Here is a 4,913-nt window from a genome sequence, read left to right on the forward strand (position 1 = left end):
GAGGCACCCAGAAGTTCTCAGGATGAAGCTGATGTTTTTCACCTTTGTGTATTTTGCCAGACCTGTGGGAGCCTGTACTACTCGTATTTTTTTTTCTTTTTTCTTCTAAAATTGTGATAAAATACACATAACAAAATTTACCATCCTAACCACATTTAAGTGCGCAGCTCAGTGGCATTAAGCACATTCACATTGCTGTGCAACCATCACCACCGTCCTCTCCAGAACTTTCTCATCTTCCCAAACTGGAACTCTGTCCCCATTAAACAATCACTCCCCATCCCCCGGCACCCCCCATTCTACTTTCTGTCTCTGTGGATCGGATGACCTAGGGACCTCCTATGAGTGGAATCACACAGTGTTTGCCCTTTTGTGTCTGACTCACTGCACTGAGACCAATGTCCTCCCTCAAGATTCATCCACATTGTAGCGTGTCTGAATTTCCTTAATTGTTAAGGCTGAGGAATGTCCAGCGTGTGGATGGACCACGTTGTGTTTGTCCCTTCATCCCTCCGTAGACACTTGGGTTGTTCCCACTTTTTGGCTGTTGTGAATCGTGCTGCTGTGAACATGGGTGTGCAAATCTCTGTTCGAGTCCCTGCTTTCAATTCTTTTGGGTACACACCCAGCAGTGAAATTGCTGGGGCATATGGTAATGCTATTTTTAATTTTCTCTGGAACCGTCATCCTGCTTTCCACAGCAGCTACACCACGCAGCAATCCCACCAGCAATGCACTGGGGTTCCAGTTTCTCCACATCGTCACCAATGTCTGTTATTTTCTGCCTTTTTTTTTGGCAGCTGGCCGGTACGGAGATCCAGACCCCTGACCTTGGTGTTATAACACCGCACTCCAACCAACTGAGCTAACCAGCCAGGCTTTCAGACTTTCTTTCTTTCCTTCTTTCTTTAATAGCAGCCATCATAACGGGCGTCAGGTGCACCAGTACCTATTAACATGACATTTTTCTTGGTATCAACCAGCTCTCTTGGTCTGTGGCCCTTATTTTACAGTGTTCTCAGCCTGTGAAGTCCCCCTGAAGCCAGCTCCTGGACCCCAGGTTAAAACCCCTGCACTAAGCCACCACATCACAATGGAGCCCCGTTGGACCTGTTCTTGCTGACACCACCCTAATGACCTTGGAAACTGAAGTTTTAAGCGTAGTGTTACAATACCAAGGTCAAGGGTCTGGATGCTCATATCTGCCAACTGCAAGAAAAAAAAAAAAAAGGAAAGATCCGGGGCCTATTCTGCTTACTGTAGGATGTCTATCAGTATTCCTGGTGTGTCTCCTCTCCAGATGCCTGTGGCACACCCTCTTCCCGTAGCACTTCCCTCATTTTATACCTAATTTATTGTGTTCATTTATTTATTGTCTATTCCCCCCCGCCCCCAACACCAAAGCATAAGCCACAGGAGAACAGAGCCCTTCAATTTTCTGGTTCGCCAAAGCGTCCTCAGTACCCTGGAGAGAACCCGGCACAGAGTAGGTGATCAGTAAGGATTCACTGAGTAAACAAGAAAGGATAGGCGGCTATTCTGGGTCTCAAGCCAGCTAACAAGGGCCTATGCTCCTAACCACTAGGCTACACTTCCCTCGCATTCCTTTCTTGTTGAACCCTCATCACCCTCGTCTCTTCATCTGTCTATATTTCTCTCCCATTTTTCTCCTTCCCCTCCTCTTGGTCCCTTTTTCTTTCTTTTTTTTTTATTTTAAGAAGATGACCAGTAAGGGGATCTTAACCCTTGGTTTGGTGCTATGAGCACCACGCTCTCTGAAGTGAGCTACACAGCCATCCCTATATGGGATCCGAACCCGTGGCCTTGTTGTTATCAGCACCACACTCTCCTGAGTGAGCCACGGGCCGGTCCATGGGTCCCATTTTCTAACGAAACACAGAGACGCCCTCCCTGCTGTGGAATCCTGGATGCTGACAGGCACCTCTGCAACATGTGCTGAAACTCAGGCAGCAGTTAGGCAGACAGCCACAGCTCTGCACACTGTCCCAGTGGCCCCTGGCTGCAGGACCTCAGAGTGTCCACCACTCCAAGCCAGTTGGTGGACTGAAGATGGAACGAAGCCATCCACACATTTCCCTACTTCCCAGGTGGACCCAGCCCAGACACACAGGTGTCTGTGCTTTGGCTGAAGCTGTCCAGATAGTGAGATTTTGTTCAAGGAGGAACAAATACCCCTTTAAATCACAAAGTCACCCTTACACTTTCTGATTCTTTAGCAAGTCAGCCACTTGAGGCAAGGATGGTATCACAATCACTCTGAGAGGGCCCCAGAGGACAGGGGACCCTTAGTCCTCAGCCGAGCAGGTGGACAAGCTCTGCTCAAACCCACCTGCAGCTCCAAAGCAGGCTCAGTACTTGAGGAGAGACCCCAGGAACTCAGGGAAGAGCTGTACAGCCGCCTTGCTGTGAGCAGAGGGGCTGGGGCATTCCGGGAGCAGGCAGCTGAGAGGGGCAGCAGGGTTGACAAGTGAGGAGGCCCATGAACAAAATCCAGTGCTCCTAGGGGAGAGGACACGCTCCAAGGCCTGGTTGCTCCTCTGCAGTCCTGCTGCTCACCTGGTTTGCCCAAGAGCATCTGCTGCATGTCTTTGATGTCATTATATTCATGGAGCTTGGAAATGTGGTCCCCCAGTTCATCCACTCTAGCTCCTGGGGTGAGGGATGGAGAGAGAGGGAAACACAGACTGTTAAGAAAGCCGATGAGAGGGTCCGGCCCGTGGCTCACTCGGGAGAGTGTGGTGCTGGTGACACCAAGGTCACAGGTTCAGATCCTACATAGAGATGGCCGGTTGGCTCACTTGGGAGAGCGTGGTGCTGACAACACCAAGCCAAGGGTTAAGATCCCCTTACCAATGAGGCATCTCAGGCTGGTGAGTTAGCTCACTTGATAAGAGCATGGTGCTGACAACTCCGAGGTCAAGGGTTCAGATCCCTGTACGAACCAGCCACAAAAAACAAAACAAAACAAACCAAAACCCCAGTAAGGCGGCATCTGTTCAACTAATGTTCAGTAAGGGCCTACTAGGTGCCGGGCACTGGGGATGTAGTGATGGCAAAATAGACCCAGTCCTCACGAAGATGCCAGCAGGGCAGGGGATCTGCCCGGCTCCTCACCTCTGGCAAATGCGTCCTGTCCCCTTAGGGAGGGGTCCACAGCCACATTGGTTCTATGTGACCCTGGCCACAGCTAAGGGATCTGCCATCTTGCAATGTGAGGGGTCACTGTCACCACCACCATATGTGTTCCTTGGACTTTGGACTTCCCAGTCTCAGAAACTGTAAGCAACAAATTTCATTTTTCTTATAAATTACCCAGTTCCGTGTATTTTGTCAAAAGCAACAGAAACAGACTAATACAAGTTTGAAATGCACATTCAAAGGCTGCTCAATCTTGGCCGTGTCGTGGGAACGAGGGGCATGGGGAACCCCAGGAGCTGTGGAAAAGCCAGATTCCCCATCCTGCAGAGAGAATGGAGTCTGTGTGCAGATGAGAGTGGAGGCAGAGCATGGCTCCGGAGAGAGATGGGGACAGTGACAGCCTCCCTTCCCAACAGCTTCCCAGTTCCTAAGTTCTAGGCCCACCCAAGGTTGACCATCTCCCTACCCGAGAGGCTGCCGAGGCATCTGAATCTGATGGCACAGTCCTGTTTTGACGCAAAGCTAGCGCGACTGGGTTTCAGTCACTGGGCACTAGGTAAATGTTAACCAGGCCGACGAACCCAAGGGAACTTCCTCAGCTATGAATCGAGAGATCTCCCTGTCCAGCATGTCCCTCTGCTCCTTCCGTTTCTGAATGTTGAGGTGCAGAGACTACTCGCTGGTCCCATCACCCTGGCCAGAATTGGGAGATGGCGCTGAGTGGCAGAAAAAGGCATCTGCTGGACTGACCAGCTAGCCACAATTCAGAGCCTACCTGTTGTCCCCTAGTTGGCACTCCCTGCTCTGCTTGGTCATAGGACCCCCACCCCACAGAATAAGATGCTATTTCCCAGCTTCCCTTGGGACTGGGTGTGGCCCTCTGAGTAAGTTCTGGTAAGTGAACTTAGTCAGAAACGGTGTGTGCAGATGTGCAAACTGTCCTTCCAGGGACAGGGCGTGCCTGTCACTGGCCTTCCTCCTTTCTGCTGGTGGGAACGTGCATGTGACACTGGAGGTGGCTGGTGCTGTAGAGGGGTAAAGCATCTGAGGAGCCTGGGGGAGGGAGGGGACAACGGGTGGGGAGAAGAGTTGGCCTCATACAAGCCAAGATGTCACTTCTTTGAAGATTGTAGGGCAGGAGGAAAGGGAGGGGAGGGATTGAGAAATGACCTGGAGGTTCTCGGCAGAACAGGTCTGCTGGGAGAAGCCCCTGAAGAGGGCCGGGGTGGTGATGTCGGCTGCTGTTGGGATGGAGAAAAGAGCTGGGGACAGCAGTGACTTACATGGTAGAGGGCTGGGGGCGGGGGGTCACCGACATACTCACAGGGGATCAGAAAGCCCCAGGGCGGCTTCGGCTAAGTCCTGGCTCAGTCCTGAGGAGGTGTGTGAGGGGAAAGCGTCTGGGTCTGATGGGACCCCCAGCCCATGTTCTTCTGTGGAACAACTCTCTGGGCAAGTGAAGGACCGTGGGTCTCTCTAGGGGACAGTTAGGGAATGGTGCTCTCCTCGGGTGGGCATAGCCTCCTGCGGAGATGTGCACTGGTGCCGTGAGTAGACCCCTGCCGGGTGCCCTTGTGCAGTGAACACACTGCACAACTGTGCCTGATTTCCTCGTGCTCCACTGTACCTAGTGTTCTAATACGATCCACTGGATTCCCAGGGCAAAGGATCTCTGCTGGTCACAGACACACCTGCAGTGGAAAACCACAGGGTCAGTGCCCACGGAAGTGTGGCTGTGTGCCACGTCATACCCG

Source organism: Galeopterus variegatus, unplaced genomic scaffold, assembly GCF_000696425.1.
Source record: "Galeopterus variegatus unplaced genomic scaffold, G_variegatus-3.0.2 Scaffold1362, whole genome shotgun sequence".
In the NCBI taxonomy this organism is placed as follows: Eukaryota; Metazoa; Chordata; class Mammalia; order Dermoptera; family Cynocephalidae; genus Galeopterus; species Galeopterus variegatus.